This window comes from Lygodium microphyllum, chromosome 24 (assembly GCF_053477565.2).
Source record: "Lygodium microphyllum isolate KBCC chromosome 24, Lygodium_microphyllum_v1.1.10, whole genome shotgun sequence".
NCBI lineage: Eukaryota > Viridiplantae > Streptophyta > Polypodiopsida > Schizaeales > Lygodiaceae > Lygodium > Lygodium microphyllum.
In genome coordinates this window covers 77,298,386-77,305,994 of record NC_141158.1, presented here as the reverse complement: position 1 = coordinate 77,305,994, position 7,609 = coordinate 77,298,386, and positions in this window count along the sequence as shown.

The window sequence follows — 7,609 nt, the reverse complement described above, 5'->3', positions numbered from 1 at the left end:
TCTAAATTCTTTTCTCTAGTCATTTTTTCCCTAACCTCAAATACACTTGAATTAGATTTTGCACAACTATCAAAGGAAGCATCTTTTTGAGCCCATGTGGAAAGTTAAAATCAAATTGCATAGGCAATTCCTAGTCCTTCCATTGTTCCCAAGTGATGAGTTCTCTATTCTAACTAACCAATAAGTAATATCCTCTCTATAGAAAGGGCATATCTGGCATTAGTTGAGTAGTGGCAATGAGTGTCCTTTTTCTTCTTTCCACCCATTCTCTTCTTCTCTATAAGGCTTTTGTAATATTTAATCTCTATAGAAAGGGTATATTTGTCACTAGTTGAGTAGTGGCAATGAGCTTCCTTCTACTTCTTTCCACTTGTTCTCTAGAACAAGACTATCATGTCACTGGTAGCAAATCCTCTAAGGAGTTTGAACTAGGAAGATTGGTGAGTAACTTACTTGCCACACTCACCTCAACCCCAGTATCCCAACCACTAGGGTAGTTGCTTAAGCAAAACCCAACATTGTGAAAAGCTCTAAATATATGGATTGAAGGATCTAATCAACCAAAAATACTCACATTGCCAAGCCAAGATGTAGATACATACATACTAAACCTAACTCTAAACCCCGTGTCAAGGCCCCTACAAGTTAATGCCTTTTGGGTGGATACTCGTCCTTCCCTTAGCCTAGATTGTCCATGCCAATGGCCGCGGCGGCTGATCTGCGGCTTTGTCGTGTCAAGGCTTTGTCTTAGCGGCAGTGCTTGTGGCGTAGTTGCTTCTGTTGACTTAGGTTGAGGCGGTGATATTGGCGTGCTTATGCTGGAGAGATCATCGATCTCGTCCTCTATGATGGGCTCAGCATCTTTGAGATGCTCTTGAGCCTCTTTCACCCATTCCTTCACCTTTTCTATGGCCTCTAATTGTCGCTTTGGATGCGGGTATTCCCATACCTTAGCACTTCCCTTTTCGACCGTCTTAGGGGTTGACGTCTCTGCCTCTATGTCTGAAACCTTCTTTCCCGTAGGCACAGTCATAGCACTCTCGATTTTTAGTGCGACTTTAGCTTCCGATCTCTTCTTTTTCCGCCTGCAGCTTTTCTTTCCTATTGAGGTTGTGTCAAGATTGCTAGGTCCTGGCAGAGAGATGCCGACCTGCTTCATTTGGGCTCGGGTCGTAACCCGCAATGGAATAGGTGTGGCCTCCCCATCAGGGTTTTCGACAACAAACAGCCCCAATGGGACGGATGGCAAGTTGACTGAGCTAGAGGATGACTTTCGCTTTGGGCAATCTATGAAAAGATGGGTGATCCCGCACTCTACACAGCTTTGGTCAGCCTTGTCCCTGTTTTGCTGCTCTCTTTCAGGGCAGCGTGATGAGACATGATCGGGGTGTCCACAAGTCCAACAAGTGACTGGGTCCTACGACTATCCTCCTAGGCCTCTACCTCGTCCTCGTCCTAACGCCATCACTGCCACGGGTCGATAATCCATGAGGACTGTGTTGCCCTCGTCTCGTGCGAGACGTAAGGGTATATGTAGGTCTCTTCATCATTCGGCTCCTCCACGTAGTGTACTGGAGCGTCGCTCGGTGGGTGGGTCACGTAAGGACTAGGCCGTCTAGGAATGCCTGTAGGATTTATGTCCATTCTAGGGACGACTGGTTTCATATCATTAGGCACGAGAAGAGCCAGTGGGGCTCCCCTTTCGAAGAATGGCTACGGCCTGTTTGCTAGATAAGGCTGGCCATAGGGTTGCGAGGATGGAAGTTTTCTTGGTAATCTACAATGCGTGACATCATGGCCGAACCTACCGTAGTTACCACAAGGTCTTGACCTAGGGTCTTGACACTCGGCCGGCAAGTGGTTTCTGCCACAGTACATACATTGGACGTGCGGGCACGTTGGTCATCTCAACATGTCTTGTAACTTGGCTAATTTCATCTTGACCTCAGCCAAGTCTTGGTCTGTCTCGGTGGCCTTCCCCTTATCTTGGGATGATGGGATTGACCGCTCACTAGAGGCTAACGTTCTCTTTGAGCTTCGCGAGTTGGTTTCTTCTATATTTGAGCTCCGCTCTTTCAGCTGATCATCGACTCTGATGGCTTCCTCAAACACTCTAACCACTGCGTCCCGCTGCAAGCTTGAATTGCTTGCCAAAGCCTTATATAACTCCTCGTCTCGAATTCCGCTGATGAATACAGTCGAAACTGCTCTTTCAGTCGGTCGCTCACCCAGAGGGCTTCTCTTAAAGAGACTCCTCACATGGGTCACGTAGTCACGGCTGTCCTCCTCTTTCTGCTTGATGTTCATCAAGCGTACTAGCACGTTATCGGAGTATCCGAGCTTTGCGAATATCTTGACGAAGAGATCCTTGAGGTCATTGAAGTTGGCTCACTCGGCAACATCTAAGCTCGTATACCATGTCCTACCCTTGTCGCCTAGGCAAATCCCGAATGCTTGCGAGCGTTGAGTTTGGTCGTTGAGGCCATCGGCTTTGCAGACTTGCTCAAACTACTCAACAAAGCTGTAGGGGTCGTCATGAGGTTGGTACTTATCGAGTTGCTTGGCAACAATAGGTATTTTGGCCTGGCTCTTTGAGCCTTGGTTTGCCCCTAATCCTACAAGCAGCGACATCACTAGTGTGGTGGCACTCTGCTCTACTGTGGTATTATCGAGCAGCCGTTTCATGAGGAGCTCACTCAACGTCAAGTCTCCCTCTAGTGCTCTCTCATGGTCCGTTCGGTTTCGGCCAGCCAAGTTTAGCACTCCCTGCACCTCATGTAGCTCCATGCTTTGCCTTTGGCTCCTACCGATCCCTATTGTACTCATCTATGCCCTACAATGCCTTACGGGCTAGCCTTCTCTCCTCCTCTAGATTTGCAATGATTGCGACTGCTATTCTGCCGCGGTGCTCGTACCGGACGTGTATATCGTAACTACTCACCAGCTCTGCTGAATAGCATTTGGGAATATGCTCAAATCAGGCTCCTCACTAGACTGATGGTCGGAGCTCTCTTCCATCATGGTTGAGTTCTTGCGCTCCACTACGCTGTCGATTAGGGTGAATAGACTTGACAAATCCTCGTCGTTGGCGCTCCTTGCTTGGTACTACCCTGCGCTTCGATGGTTTGTCTATGTCTTGGGTTCTCTCCTATTGGTGGGTTCCTTGAGTGGTTTATCTGAGTGAGTTCCTTTGGTTATTGAATACAAACCTCAATTTATGGTCACTCGATGAGTGTGTCATTTCTCATGCACTTGTGCCCAATCAGGCTTTCAGCTTTCTTAAGTGTACTTCAAGTGCGGAAATTCAATGTGAGTGCCGCAAGCGATTCCTCAGCGTCTTACACACTCTTGCTTGTTTAGGTCCTGATAAGCTTCGTTGCTCAAGTCCTGGCCGTTCTAGCAGGTTCTAGGGTTTGCGCTGCTTCTTGCCGTTCACCAGGGGTTCAATCACAGGTCCTCCGATTGGATTTCTGTTCTCAACGAATTAGGTCACTGGGGAGTGCTCCAGCACTGTCCCCCTGTCCCTTGGTCTTGACTCGTACGTCGAAAACTGCCTACAAGGCGTTTGCCATGTTTTCCTGGAGCGGGTTGCGCTTCCGGTCAATCGTGGGGGTCAGTTTTTGATGTTTTTCCCTTTCTTTAAAAAAAAAAAACCTAAGGTGTGTTCGACTCTGAGAATCGGACGTCCGATTTACTAGTGGTCCGATTCTAGTGGTCCGATTCTAGGAATCGGACCAGGTGGGTCCGAGTTTGAGCCCGAGTCTCAGAATCGGACGAGGGTTAAGTGTCCGATTTTCAAAAATCGGACAAGTGGTCCGATTGGACCAGGCATGTGGTCTGATTGCTGACGTATCCTAATTCATGAGTCTGATTTCCTCGATCGGACTATCGAGCTAAGCGTCCGATCGGACAGAGTTGGTCCGAGTGTCCGAGTGGTCCGAGTCCGAGTGGTCCGAGTCCCCAAATCGGACGGGTTGGTCCGATCGGACGGTTGTTCGAATGTCCGATTCTGAGAATTGGACAGTGAATCGGGTGTCTGATTCCGCTGACTCGAATGCACTTTCGAGCATAAATTCGTCCAAAATCTTAAGATATCGATTATTATTGACTACAAGATTCACCAGGGATGATGTTGGAGTGATGGGGGAGAGATCTATATACCTGGGGATCGTTGATAGCAACGTCACTCCTTGCCCTGATCGATCGAATGGATCGCCCAAGCTCTCTCTCTTTCTCTCTCTCTCTCTCTCTCTCTCTCTCAACTGGTTGCAAATGAGGATTCCCTTGCCCTTCAAGAACTTATAACCCTATTGGACATTACCCAGATGTTACCGATCACTCTCCTTGAGATTCCTACACATTCAAATGCGCATTTCTTCCATTTTTCCCCTATTTTCCCGATTTTCTCCCTGTTTTACAGCAGCAAACCCTATGCCTCTCGGGTGTGATTTCCTACTATTAACCTACTCTAAACGCAACACAAATCAAAATCAAAAAATTGAACGAATTTCTCCATGTTTTCCAATCATCAAACAACCAGAATATCCCAAAATACTTACCTATTTTGAAGATCAAAAACACCCAAACTTCCTACCTATCTCAAGCTTCGTTTCGGGGATGAATACCCTACTTCGATGCTTGATATGAGGCGCGCAAGTGCACAAGCTTGAATCCGTTGGTCCCAGCAACGGAACCAAAATGTGGGAGCCTTCGCTCAACCACCAAGACCCACAGACCGCTTATTGTTTCGAGCATTCCAAGCAAGCTCTAATGGCTATCTCTCACCTAGCCGATGCGCCGTCAATCCTACGAGTGTAGTGAGCTTACCTTGATAATTGATCGAGTACCCTCCTCTCTCTTGCGCTCCGATAGCTCCAAGATTCTTGATGCTAGCTCAAGCATCCTCAAGCCTCCTCCATCTCCAAGCTCCATCCTCCATAGCCGTGTCCGCAAGAGAAGAGAAGAGAATAGAAGAGAAGAGGAGAAGAGGAGATGGTGAAGAGCTTCACCCTCTTGATCCCTCACTCCCACACACACTCACTCCCTCACACTCTCACACTCCCTCTCTCAAGAGCTCACAAAAGCAAGAAGGAGAGAAGAAGAGAGGAAGAAGAAAACTCTTTTTGCCACACACCAAAGAATGAGCTTCTCATTCACTTTCCAACTTTATATACAAAGCCCTAAATCCTTTTTGGGCGGTCATCCCCTTTTCCCTTTTTTACATGGCCGGCCGTAGCCTAGGCCCTTTTTTCCATTTCCCACCATTCTAATTTATCCTATTCCCAAGTAATGCGTACACTTTGCACAGGAGCGAGCCTGGCGCTCTTTTACAAGGATTTGGGGGCGCTTCCACATTTTAATGGCGCGCCCTTTTACTCTTTTGTTGTCTCGAGGTGACACCGAGACTTTCTGAGGGTCGTGCCCAAACATTTAAAAATATTAGGGTCTGGTTACCGGTCAAGGCACCTTTTTCTGCTTTTATCCTACGCCTTTTTTGCTATTTTCATTTTTTTTCTATTTTTCACTCCTCTGTGCTGCGAGAAACCTACTAACAGGAAACTAGTAGTCTCTTTTGTGTTGTCCTTCCTCGTCACTCATGCTTTTGACCACTTTGTAAAGTAGTCAGTCACCACGATAATATATCACTTTTGCACAGTGGATGATGGAGTAATAGGACCCACAAAGTCAATGCCCCACTTCTCAAATGGAAGTATAGCCATAATCAGGGTTAGTGGTCACTTCCTATTCTCCCTATTGTCATGTTGTTGAAAAATATCACATCTTTTAACATACTCGAATGCATCTTGGAAAGTGAATGACCACCAATAACTTGCTCTAAAAGTTTTCTATGTAGTAAGCCACCCAATAAAATGCCCTCCACAAGCGGAGTCATGGCACTCTTCCAAAATGAATGGACCCCTACCGATATAATGTTCTTGTTATCAAAGCCAATTTCAAGCTTCTTTGATTTTGATAGTCCGGATCTAGTCTCTCTTGTCGAAACGTAATGTGTTATAGCAGCATACTAGGAGGGAATAGACACCGTATCAATTTTAAACAACAACTCCATATCGCTTCCTTCCATAAAGTCTGTTTCGGCTCCCTGAAATCTACAAGGAATTCCACAATACCCTACAACTTCCGTGGCTTACTTCTAATCTCATAATTAAACTCTTGCAAAGTGATTAACCACTTGGCTAAATGATTAGGTGGCTATAACTTATTCATCAACAATCTAAGCTCTTCTACCTTCATATAAAATACAACCTTCTCATAGAGAATGTAGTGCCTAAAATTTTTAGTCGCAAATACCATTCCGAGGCACAACTTCTCCATGTAAGTGTAGTGGATTTTTGATATGCCCAACTTCCAACTAGCAAAAGTGATCGGATGATACCATTTTTCCTCCCAAATTTGGGATAAGCAAGAGTTGATATTATGTATGGTGCTTATTGAAAATATATAGAATACTTTGCCCCTTTTAGGTGCTTTTAAAATTGGTTCTTTTACTAGCTCTTGTTTCACATTATTAAAAGCTACTGTACAAAGGTCACTCCATTCAAATAGACAGCTAAAGGATAATAGATTTGTTAGTGGCAAGGTTCTTTCTACCAAGGCACTTATGAACATCCATTAGTACCCCACAAATGACAGAAATATGTGTACTTCTTTCGAAGTGCGCAGCAGACTCATGTTGACTATGACCTTGATTTTTTCAAGTTTAGTCACAATCCCGACTAAACTGACTACATGACCTAACAATAGCCCATAAGGCACCCCAAAGATATACTTTCGTGGGCTAAGAGTTATGCAAAATTGTTTGCACTGCTCAAATCACTTCCATAGAATAATCAACTTCCTTTATCTTATAGTGGCTACCCCCATGTCATCGATAAATACTTTCAACTCCTTTGGAGAGATATCACCAAAGGTCTTGTTGGCTATTTGTTGCCATAACCAAGTGCATTGTATAAACCAAATGCCATCACATGGTATGCAAAGGTACCGAAGACAGTAACAAACGTCGTTTTAAGCTTGTCTTCTTCTGCAATTGCTATCTGGTTATATCCCACAAAGCAATCCATGAACGAATATATTTCCCTACCTACTAACTGGTCCAAAATATGATCAATAAAGGGAAACGGGTAGTAGTCCTTAATTATCTACTTATTCAACTCTCTAAAGTCTACAAAAATCCAAATTTGATTATTTTTCTTCTTTCTGATAACAACAGGTGAACACCATTCCGTGTGCGCTGAATAGGGAAGATCAAACTAGCTTGTCATAATTTTTGTAACTCCTCGAACAACCCATCCCTTAGTTTGAAAGGCATACGTCTTACTTTCTGATGCATAGGATGACTACCTTCCTTTAGAGGAATGGTATGAATAGCTAGGCTGGGAGAAATACCTCTCAGCTCATCATAACTCCAAGAAAAGAAGTCGTGGAACTCTTGGATAAGGGACACATAGTCCTCCCTTTCTTCCACACTAAGCATGGACCCTAATTTAATTGGTTGTGAATCATTTGGCATACCAAGGTCCAGCTCAATCACGTCCGCATCTCTTATTTGGTCTTGAGGCTCTATTGGCTCATTTAGAGTTATTTG